This window comes from Dunckerocampus dactyliophorus, chromosome 1 (genome assembly GCF_027744805.1).
Source record: "Dunckerocampus dactyliophorus isolate RoL2022-P2 chromosome 1, RoL_Ddac_1.1, whole genome shotgun sequence".
NCBI lineage: Eukaryota > Metazoa > Chordata > Actinopteri > Syngnathiformes > Syngnathidae > Dunckerocampus > Dunckerocampus dactyliophorus.
In genome coordinates, this window is record NC_072819.1 from 18,322,484 (window position 1) to 18,335,036 (window position 12,553).

The window sequence follows — 12,553 nt, forward strand, 5'->3', positions numbered from 1 at the left end:
AGCTCTTTTTTATGGATTTATACCAATAATTTTATTCTAGTAAGTTCAAGTGATGGTGGTTGGCAGGTAGCAATGCTGCCACCTATAGGCGACAGGGAGTGGTGCTCTTGCTGATGTGCTGTAACACCATTACGCAGCCAGGGGACGCCTATCGCTGTCTCTCGATCGCTCGCTCGCTCTTCTCTCCTCTTTCTTTCTCTCTCTCTCTCCCCCCTCTCTCTCTCCATTATGGGATGTCTGAGTGCAACAACCTCCGTCTCATTCATGTTGGCTGCTGCTCTCCTGTGCACAGGGAGCTGCTGTGGAGAGCTGAACATTTTTGGAGCGCTGCTGCTGCTGGTGGTTATTCTCCTGCAGACTGACACCTCTCTCTGTCTCTCGGCCTGGATGTAAATGATTATTTGAAGATTGAATATTTTTGTGTGTCAAGGACTCTTGGAACCAGTAAGTACGCAACTTTTTTTGCACTTGTTCTATTATCGGTGAGGTGCGGATGAGCATCAATGTGATTTCTTCCCATTGGTGTTATGATCATCACATGTTGTCTGGATTGCACAAATGGACAAAAGGTTATGCAAATGGACCGACTCACTACTCAGACTTCTTGGTTCGAAGACTGCGCTTTTCCATCTGTGTGGTCCATTACACAATGTTGCATTATGCCTTGCGATCCAAGTAGAGTACCACTTAGTCTCCTCCAACCACCGGCCAAAACATTAGGGACACCTGCACACCATACATTGAGATCCTCCACAAAGATAAGAGGTGGTTTATTCGTTTTAGACATCCTTAATAATTTACATTAAGGAACATCATGGGGGTACATTTACTCTATTCAGCATGTCTGAAAAGACAGTAAGAAGAAGCAGATCTTATTTAATTCTCCTCCTTCCCCTCTGTATTTGTGACAATTCATTCATATTCATAACTTTTACATGTTGACACAATATTTCACTTGCTTACATTTTGTCATTTCAATTTTGCCCACTTCGTGTGTAAAGAAAATTGAAGTGTTGAAAAAAAATGAATACGCAATTAGAGTTTTAAAAAACTGACAGCATATACAGTAGCATGTGCGGTGTTAAGGAAAGGAAGGAATTCAAGTGTAAAATAAAAATAAGGATAACAGTAAGTCCCATTTAATTAGTGAAATAAAATAGGAATATTTGTTAATACAAACTTAGTTAGAATAAGTGGAGACATTAAATACAGACACGTAAACGTAAAACACTGAGGGCTAATACTGGAGTAAAAGTGTGTTGCACATATAGTCGATTGTCGATGACTTCAAGCTGCATCAAGTCTTTGTGAGTTGTGCCTTTAATTTCCTTGTAGTCAGTGTAGATGATGTCATCTTCAGCAGTCCACTTCCTTGATGTCTTTGGCTTCCTCCGGTTCGCCATTGAACTTGATGTAGATTTTGCAGTTGGCACGCCAAGTGGCTTAAATTTTCTGCTGCTTCCCTGAAGTTGCGTGCTTTCTTGGCGATGTCGGACGCTCATTAATGTAAACATTTGTTCCTTTCAGCTTGCTTCTCTGCCTTATTAAAGACACCTTGTTTTTTTGTTGATGAACTTGTGATGGTGTGGTGGTGTTACTCCTGCCAGACATTGGAATGCGTGCATAGATGCTGTTGACATCCATATCCACCTTTTGTGATTGCAGAATGTTGGCAACTTGTTGCTTTGTTGCGACAACATCATCTTGCGTGTAATGTAGAGCCCAGTCACAATCACATTGTTCATGTGTATGGCCTGTTCCAAATAATCAATCTTACGCATAATTTGCAATATATCTTTTATACCATAAAGCATACCGCCATAAAGCATCCACTTTTTCCTCCAGCCCACTGTTTGTTTACATAGTGTGTAGTGTCATTCTGTTCATTAGTGTGGTTTGCTGTGGTGAACACATGAACTTCATCATACTGGCAGTTATTCCAAATATTTGGACCCTTTCATGTAGCATAACTAAAGTAGACAAATCATTAGAACACCTTTCAGTAGCACAATATCATCATTCATGTATTTATTTGTTAAGTTATGATCAAATTATTGAGTGTCCAGTAGGCCTGTCGCAATAACTAATTTTTCTGGACGATAACTGCCCTACAAATTATTGCCAATATTTTTTTTATCAATATAATGATAATATATGGCATAGTAAATAAAGTACACGAAATCAAAAGCAATAAACTTAATTTTTTAAGAGTATTTAAAATTTTAATTGGAATGTCAAGAGTTTTTAATTAAAAATGTAAGTAAAGTAAAGCAAATGAAAAATAAATCAAACAACATAATAAAATAAACAAACAAAAAAGGACAAAAAACACCAAATGAAAATAAAAATATGGACTCTTTTAGCAAAAATTGCACTTGAATAAAATTGAAAAATTGCACTTAAGTAAAAATCAGTCAGTCACAATATTTTTGATTTTGAATCAGTGTCACTTTAATTATTGTATGAATATTGACAACAACAAAAAAAACAACAACAGAGAAATACCCCGGAAATACCCTGAAATTCACTTTGCGTGCCAATGCAGATGTCAGCTCATTTGCATACACACTTCTTTGATTCACTTTTATCAGCATAGTGTGTGGAATACCCTGTTATGTTTAATGGGGCGTAACATTTTGTCGGAGTTTTGTCAAAGTACATGTTTTAGATGCAGAAAAATGCATTTGGTGCACAGCGAGGTGTCATACTTTGGGGATCACCGGAACATAACTTCCACCGTTTCGTATTATTTATTTAATTGCCTTTATCACAAACTTCTTCATGTCACAAAGCGACGTTGCACAAACAGGTTGAAATTGACATCACATCGTGTTTAACACACAACAGGCACGAAGAAAGAATTTGAGCGAGCGTGCGGCGCACAACACACACAGCTAGCAAGTAGTGCACTCGCTTGCACGTAGCAAAGAGACTGAATGACTGACAGGAGGGTTCACTCAGTCGTTCATTCTGCTATAGAACGAACACACCCAGGTGTTGCGACAGATGCACAGAGTGAAGCCTCATGTCATCCAGCCTGTTTGGTAGAGAGAGAGGAGGAAACCAAAAATGTATTGATTGATTATCGTGGCAGGCCTAGTGTCTAGAAAGGTGCTATGAACGTTTTTATTTACGTAGTGATTTGTATATTTTTATAACTTATTGTTCACAGTCCGAGTACGTGTACTATTGCTGTATAAATCTGGTGTGAGTAACAAAATAATAATACAATTATGATGACAATAATAATAAATAAACAAAATGACTTATTTAATTATTTCGAAGTTATTTATGCATATATTTAGTTTAATTTATTGTTCAGCGTCTTGGAGTGCCTACAATATATGTGTCATTTTATTATTTTTAGTGTGTGTGTATAGGTGTGTGTGTAAGACTGTGAACATATGCAAGACTTAAAATAGGCAGTAAGTGTGTAACGTGTTGTTTTTTGATAGGGTTGACCTCATCAAGTTTTCACATAAGCTTGTGTGTTACCTTTAGGAATTGTTGACTTGGTGACTTGCCGTGTGTGCATTTGAGTATCGCAGCAGCACGTGGGAGAAACACTGTTGACGTGTTATTAAGACACACGCGTTGACATGCCAAGTAGTGTTGCATAGTGACATCATGACTGTGATACTTTCCTGTTTTATACTCCAAAGTGAGTCAGACGCTGCTGCTGTCTGCTTCTGGCTGCCTCTAACCCAATTACCCAATTTATTCCCGCTCTTTTATTATAAATTAATTTCTTCCTTGCTAGTGGTTGTAGCCAGTGTGTATGTATGGTGTCTACACAGGTCAGTCTGTAGATGCTGTCTGTGGGTTTCTAATCACAAAATCAAAGTCATGCTATTTTACGGACTCTGCAATGTCGCTGCGGAGACTCTGCAATGTGGCTGTTGTCACAAGATTTGGACTTTTGTTACCAAAAATCATGCTTTGTTGTAATGGGGGGAAAAAAGCATTTCTGGCTTTGTTTTTAACAAGTATATCGCACATCACAATAGCAACAGAACCAATGGTGTAATTCTGGTAAGGAGCAAACTACAGTACGTCAAGTGAAACACGAAAGTTTCACACTGACAGCATCATTTTAAAGTGCATGCAGAGGTAGATACATCTGCTGGATGCTGACCATTCATGATACTTCAAATGCGGCTAGTGCCATCTTGTGGAGTTCCTCATAAAAATACATTAGGAGGTTGCCTCCAGCCACAGCTGTTAATGTTTCTGACACGGTAATAATTAGAGACTCTGGTGTTTATTTGCTTTTGCAGACCAAGCAACCAGCTTCAATAGCAGACTCGGCAGTAAATTAACAGTGCTATTAATTGGAGTTTGTTGAGAGCCTCCTTGTTGTGAGACAGCATTCCAACGTATGCGGTGCTTAAATTCTGATACGATTTACTGCTAAACTCTAATGAATGTTGGCTTTTGGTCGTCACGGCAATTATAGCACACTTTATTAACGTTAAATATGCCACTGCGATGTGAACGTAAAATTTGGAACATGATGCATCTCGGGACTGGGCTAAATTTCATTGATTGCTAGATTAATGGTCAAATCAGTTATTTTTATGACCAGTCCAGGGTGGACCCCGCCACTCACCCGAAGACAGCTGGGAAAGGCTCCAGCATATCCGCGACCCTCGTGAGGATAAGTGGTATAGAAAACGGATGGATGGATGGAATTTTAAGGAGATGCAGCCAAGTAGTGCACTCCATTTCACCTCAGATTGCCTCAAGACAATTAACTGACAATTAATTCCACAAAACGAATTTAATACGCTAATTCTTTTCTTATAGGCATGGTTCATAAGATGTTTATTATCGTTCATGGTGTATATTATGTCTTCTTAGACTTTTTGGACATTGACTATGAATAACCACATGTCCTCTACTGGCTTTTCAAAACCTCGCCCTGTTTTGGCCAAAGCATCGACAGCTTTAGTTTGTGTGTGTTGAATGAAGAGGGAGGGGGGTCGGCGCTCTCACTCACCTGACAGTCGACCATGTGTACCCCTGTGGTCTGCATGTGTGTCTGTGAGTGTAGAGCGGCCCCTGCAATATGTTGTATGGCAATGTCGCTAGTGTGTGTGCGCCTTGCAACACGTCGCAGGATGAAACAGACAGGCCATTTTCAGATTTGACATTTAAATGCGGTTTGGGCGGCCGCAGTGGGAGCTTGCACACCACAGCTCTTCTACTTTAGAGCTGAGATGGCAACCAGCATGGCATTGCAAAACACTAGTTTAACTTTGTTTCACAAAATGATGTTAAAGGTGCCATGTTATGGTTTTTTAAGCATTTTGAAATAAGTCTCAGAGGACCCACAGTCATGTATGTTTGTAAGCCCTATTGGGAACATGATGTTTCACGTGTAGCTGTGATGTTAATGAGCTGTGTTTGTCCACGCCTGTCTCCGACAGAGTGTGCGTCTCCAAGAAGCGCTATTGTTTACTTTATCCCCTTTTTACATACACACTGTAACTCTGAACTTGTCCAATGTAATAGATGCCATATGTCACATACAATAACATTAAGGAGTGGGACAGGAGGACACAAATGTTAGCAACACTTGCATAGCTACAGTATGTGAGCTACAGTACTAAAAGCCCGGTCACACCGCCCGAACTTTGCTGTAGCGTTCCTGGAGCGGTGAAAAAAATTCATCATCGCTCATAACCGCGCACCACCGTTTAACAGAAATTGGCCCCCGTTAAGGCAACGCCGTATACGCTCGGCCATCGCTGATGGTCCCTCCTACCGCTCTGAAAGTTTTGAGCTGCACAAAATATTGCGAGCGGTGAGGAGCGGGCAATTTTCCACCACGGCAAAGTTCATCACCGCTCCAACAACGCCCAGTCAAAGTTTGGCGCCGCTAGACGCAAGTTCGTGGACGCTTGGGTCTGCTACGCCAATGCAGAAATCTTGAACGCTGGACCACTGCTGCTTCGCCAGCTTTGCCCGGGCGGTGATTAAACGTTGCACAAACTTTGGTGGAGCGGCTGTAAGCATTTTACGAGCGGACACGGGATTGCTGGAACGGTGTCAGGCGTTGAAGCAGCGATGAAGCAGCGATCCATTGCGGTGATGAACTTTGGTTTGGCGTTGGTATGGAAGTGTCGGAGGGAGACCAGAATTTGGCTACAACTACGGGGAGAATGGACCAAAAGCCCATTTGGAATAGCCGTTGAGTGCAGTCCTCAGTTATATCGAATTTGCTCAAAGTTACAGTAAAACGGTACTACCATGGATACTGAGAGACTTGCTATGATTGGTGCACGAGTCCAGCAGCAGAATCAGAACCTCCTCAGATTGCAACAAGCTGTTGACAGAAGGAGAAGAGAGAGAAGAAGGAGAGACAGAGCTGATGGTGGAGCCTTCCAACACTTCATGAGGATGCCAGCAGCCCGCATGCGCAGAACGCCGCTCTATCAACGCTCGCGTCACCGCTAAACCAACGTTCGCTACATTAAACCAACACTAAAGCAACGCCGGCTTCAGCGGTGCACTGCAAGGACAACGCCCGTGTTTTCGATTTTTTTCCCATTTTGTGTGCGGTTACGAGCGGTGATGAATTTTTTTCACCCCTCCAGGGACGCTACAGCAAAGTTCGGGCGGTGTGACCGGGCCTTAACATTTTACAGCAACATCATGCTAGGTTAGCCTATTCACTGGAGAAAAACAAAATGATCAAACTTACAACTCTGTCGTCTGCACCTGGCTGACAGATAGTTGTAGCGAAGCCTGCTTATTTTTAAATTCCTTTTACAAAGCTGTCCTCTGCGAAGTGGTGGGCGTATACATGTGGTGGGCACATCTAGCGAGGGGCGGGTCAGAGGTGGTATCACGTCCATGTGAAAGGTTTTTCCTTCATGGCGGGTGTCATGAAAAGCCGTACCCTCAAAAGCAACCTTTTTAGTGACTCTTCTGTCAAAAGTGGAACAAACTTGAGGGAGATGATATTTTTCTCATGTTTGGTGCTTATAAACAGGCTGTATGGACACCTTACCGGTCATTAAAAAGTCAACAGTGCAGAATAGAATAGGACAATAGATCAAAAATAAACAGGAAGCAAGGTGGCCAGCTATCTAAACACAAAAAAAGAATACAGAGTGAAGGGACTTTTAAGTTTTCACTATCATTTTGATGTTTTGGAAGGCCAATGATGGAAATAGTTCCTCTTGTAAGACTAGACAGCTTGTACAGATGTGACGAGTAAGTGCAACACGCTTTTTGTACTCACTTTTGAAATGCAAACGCTCACATCCCAAGATGAAACCGTGAACTTGTCGGGGACCTTTTTGATTCTTGTTAACATCTGCTCTTTGTATGTTTAAGTCAAATTCTGTAAACGGGGTGGTTTCCTTTCCGTGTGTGTGTGTGTGTGTGTGTGTGTATGAGTGTGGATAATTCTGCCGTTGTTTAGTCAGCAATTAAAAGAATTTCATTTTTTTTTGTGTCTGCAGAGTATACAGCTTGCGTTGTGTAGTCCCAAAAGACCAATTTAGGCCTTATGCTCTCTGCTGTGTGAACAGTTGATGCAGCAGAATAATAAGTGTACTGTACGTGTGTGTGTGTGTGTGTGTATGTGTAAATGCACGTGTAAACTACAGTATACAGTATTCATTCAGCTTACACACACTTTTTTGGTGCAGTATTCTGCTGCAATATTACTCAAGAGATTTCTTAGAAAAACACATGCACTACCTCCTGGTTTTCTAGTATACAGTAGACACCCCTACAATGTAAATAATCCATTCTAAGAACGTTTACGTCATAGGGTTTTTACGTTATACGAAGCGTAAAATACATGTAAATAGACTAATCTGTTCCAAGATCTTCCCAAACTCACCCCTTTGGCTCTTCAAAATATTCAACGTCCACCAAATATGGTGGGGAAATATAAGAAAACGTTAGCATAAACATAGTACAGTAACATTCCAATATAAAATAAGGTAATAAATAAGATTACTGTAAATGAATAAAACTGAAAAACAAAAACAATCAACTAGTTTAAGGGCGACTACGATGAGGAAGGGAGGTTGAAGGGAGAAGCTTGTCTCTCACACAAACTCACATACGCGCTGTATAAGTCAGCCAATGAGATGAGAGCGTAGGCGTGCCCCGATAATCAGCCAATGAGAGCGTGAAGCGTCAGAAGGCGTCACCAAGTGTACTCTGTTAGTCATGGAAAATGTTTCCCGCTCTCTGTCGCGCGAGCTATTCAAATCGAATTTCTGAACTTGCACCGACTTGACGCTTTACGTTATATGGAATTTCTTACGTCATACGATGGATGCAAAAACTTTACATAAATTCTTTACGTTCAGTGGAATTTACGTAAAAGGAGGTTTACGTTATGTGAGGTACTACTGTAATTAAATTTTTTTGTCGTATTGTGTATTTGTCCACCACTTTATGAAGAACACCTTGTAAAAAAAAAAAAAGGCTTTCCTACACATCATAAAAGCTATCAGTCAGTCAGTCAGCTTCAGACCTGGTAGCTGTAAGTTTGACCATTCTGCGTTTCTTCGGTGAATAGGTTAACCTAGCATGATGTTGCTGTTAAACTGCAAGTGTAATGTAGCTCACATAGCTATGCTAGTGTTGCTAACATTTATGTCGTCCTGTCCCTCTCCTTAATGTTACGTTGTTGTATGTGATATATGACATCTATAACGTTGGTCAAGTGCAGAGTTACAGTGCATATGTAAAAAGTGCACAGCGCTTTTTGGAGACAGGCGTGGACCACCACATCTCATTGGCATTAAACTACAGACACACAAAATGGCGTGTTCCCAGTAGGGTTACTAGAAGCACCTTTAAACTGTCTACATTTAAACATTTTGACATAATTGACTGACTCTTTAATCTGCTTATGTTGAAATGTTTAGGTCCTTCATGGTTTATTATTTTTGTCAGGGTCAGATCCTGACTTATCTTGAATGATATTGGTTGGAGACTGTTGGAGGTAGCGAAGGTCAAATGGGATCATATGGTACATGTTTTCGTTTGGGCTCTACAGGTGTACATTTTCAACAGATCTTCAGTCGGACTGCTAGGAATGATTTATCTAGCTTTATTTATTTTCAAAGACGCTTGATTCCAGATACTTGCATATCACACACTTTGGATCAGTCTGTCCTCTACTTTTCCTTTTAAGCGCCTGGAAGTCAAAGTGAGCGAGTGGAGAAAAAGCATTGGCGCGTCAACCTACTTGAAGAGAACAAATGAGGCGAGAGATGAGGAAAAATGTGACAAAGTGAAGGAAATGAGAGAAGAAAAATCATCCATAAGCAGTGAAGCAAAGAGAAAAGGTTGAACATACTCAGAGGAGAAGTACGACAAATGAGTGTTCTTACATAGGAGTCAGATTTTTCCTATATGCTCCAATTAACGTCTCATTTCAACTAACTGCAGTCACAGACAGATACATATGGCTGTGGCTCTAGGCAGCTTTATTTACCGCTGCTTGCGCTTTAAAATGTTGGTTGTGCTCCAAAGGTTGGTGTGAAACATGCCATCCAGTTATTTACAATGAACTCATAAGTGCTATTAATGCTGGCTCGGCAGTTTGCTCCTTACCGCTATTACTTGTACAACATTGGTTCTGTTACTGCTGTGTTGTGCAATATAGTTGTTAAATATACTTATACAATATACTTGGGCGGCAGTTGTTTAGGAGGTAGAGGTTGGCAGTTTGATCCTCGCTCCCTCCACCCAGCCACTATTGTTGTGACAAGACACTTCACCCACCTTGCCTCCAGTGCAGCGGCCGGATAGAGCCCACGTGATCACAACAACAGCGTGTGCCAACGTGTTGAAAGTGTAGCAAGGAGTAGGAGTGATGACGGTTGTGTGTAATTTTTGTTAAAGTTTGAAAAAGACATTGCAGCTGAGTGCAGAAGTTGTTGCAGAAGTTTTCCGTGATGGGAAACAAAATCGGGGAAGTTAATTATGACCAAAGTCATCATGCTTATGAAACTTCCACGGGACGACAAAAAGCCATTAGCTATAATAGAAAAGATGACCAGCCCCCTTTTAAATGCTTAGTCCAGCACCACGAACCTCACTATATTATGTCTAGCTGCCACTACATTGTTGATAAAACTACATGTACGTATACCGAGATGCATAAAGAAGTAAATAGGTCAGTTTTTCTCGTATTCACTGTGGCTGATTATTCTATGTTTGAGTAACATTGCTTGATCAAGCCTTTTCTTACGGAGCCCTGAAGGGGAAATGGAGAAAAAAAATGATGGGTAAAAAAAAACAAAAAAAAACGAAGTTTTGCGAGAACTCGCAAAACTTTTATGAGATAACGCAAAACTTTTGCAAGAAAGCGCAAAACTACTTTTTTCGTATATCTCTTACAACATCATATGCAGAAAATATGTAAACTAGCCAACGACGTCATCTATGGCCTTCCAGGACAGCAAAAAGCTACTTTTCTGACTGAGGAATTAGCAACATTGATGCCAACCGCCATAATACAGAAGAAGAAGAAGACATTTGTAGACGGTCCCTGCTCTCTGGTCTTGCTGTCAGCTTCTCAAAGAGATCAATATAAATCAGACTGTTGAGAAGATGGCTGGTTTTGATAAAAACTGGGTTGTAGCTGTTTGTCTGTGTGGCCACGGTTGGGAAGAGGTGTGGTTTGCTGTGTTAGAAACATTCACTTGGGAGTTATTGATCCCGGAAGTTTGAATATGTGAATATGTTTCGAAATTTACTGCAGTCTCTTAACAGTTTTGCGTTATCCCGCAAAAGAGGTTTGCGAGGGAACGCAAAACTGTAAACTGCTAAATAGTTTTGTGTTCTGTTGCAAAAGTTTTGCGTTATCTCGCAAAAGCTTGTTCTTTTTTTTTTTTTTTTTACCCTTCCCCATCATATTTTTTTTTCTCAATGTCCCCTCTCGGCCTCCGTATTTTCTAACATTCTACTCTACAAAATAAGTATTAAAAGTATTAATGATTCGTGCTGGTATCAGATTGATATCAGTATTGGCGGACATTCAAGGCTGCAATATTGGTATCGGATTGGAAGTGAAAAAGCTGTATTGGGACGCCTCTGTGTGGTACACTTGCCATACTGTTGTTTACCATGAACTCATTGCCGCTATTTAATGCTATCTGTGCAGTTTGCTCATTACCAGTATTACAACACCGGTTCTGTTGCTGCTGTGTTGTGCAATGTACTTGTTTGTAAAATACCACGTGCCCTCTCTCCAATCATCACCCGCTTCCTGTTAACACCTCCTCCTCTTTGCGGTAAATAATTATCAGACATTTATGGTTGTTTTATGTCAAGTTTGATTCCATTGTGAGAAGGATTTAGTCATCTCTTCCAACCAAGACATGCAGAGACCGCAGTCAATACTCATATCTTACTTATCAACACAAACAAAACAAGTATGAGTTGTGTTCCTGCTGCTGTCAGCCTTTGCAGTCGAGTTTTAAACATTTGGCGTCCTGGCAAAATCCCACTTGGCTCAGTGCTGAGGATGGAATGACTTAAAAGTATCATAACCGCTGAGTCAGAAGAAGAGTGACCCTCCCTCTGATCATCTCACACACAAATTGAGACCCAACTCATTTTGTTGAGTGCTCACTCAAACACAAACACACACAGTGAGAGAGAGAGACAGAGAGAGAGAGAGGTGAATGTAAGGTTGCTTCTGACTTTGAGGAACAGGATTAGCGAACCGTGTGGTGCATCCTCTCATCACTCATGAAGAGTGGAGCGTTTAGGTGCAGTGTATTGTAACACAAGGACACACAAGGTGTGCTCACAACTGACTTCATCATGCACTTTTGTTAGATTTGTTTTGGGCTTTTGTTTGTGTAACTGATGTTTCATTTTGACACGACAAAAGGTTACCGTTGCTGTCTGTCTGTGCCTATTTTTGCATTTAGACATTGTTGATGAATTACATCTTTGAGCAACTGAGGCAAAATGGAGTGCATTTCCTTGGCTGCAACCAGCAGAGGCTTTGTTGATTCAGTCTCTCTGGTTTACTGTCTAAAGAAGTAAGAGTTCAACTTCACATACTGTAGTTGACATCATGCTGTTCTTATAAAACTACAGTTGTTTTTGTTGAAAAAAATCAAATTTTCATACGTGATGTAAAAAAATTACAAACAATAGGACTACTTCTTTATAAAAACAAATATTTGATCCTCGTTTTAAAAAAAAGACGTACGGTACTTGAATGATAACTTCTCATACAAATTGTCATTAAAAAACTTTTCTCGTGAGATTACAACTTTTTCTTGAAAAAAAATCTCGAGTATTCTTGGAAAATTGACTATTTACTCAAAAAATAAAACTTAATTCTCTCAAAAGTACAATTTACAAACAATTATTTTCAGACTTTTTATTACAAAAAATACACTACTCTAGCAAAGTTACTTTTTAATTATTTTTTTTAATTCTTATATGATTTTTTTCTTGAAAAATGTGCATTTATTTTCAGAAAAACCTGTTGTAAAGATTTGTCATATTTTGTCCTTGCAAAATTCCCTTCCCTGCCCCAAAAATACAACTT

At 40.3% G+C, this 12,553-nt stretch overlaps 1 protein-coding gene across 2 annotated transcripts in view; it reads left to right on the forward strand.

Annotated features, from left to right (window-relative positions):
* Window positions 1-278: 278 nt before the first annotated feature.
* LOC129194286 (plexin-A1-like) overlaps window positions 279-12,553 on the forward strand; it is a 316,667-nt gene continuing 304,392 nt past the window's right edge. For both annotated transcript variants that reach the window (XM_054799421.1, XM_054799428.1), the window contains exon 1: window positions 279-444. The gene's annotated coding sequence lies outside the window, so the exon portion shown is untranslated. The remainder of the gene's footprint in view (window positions 445-12,553) is intronic.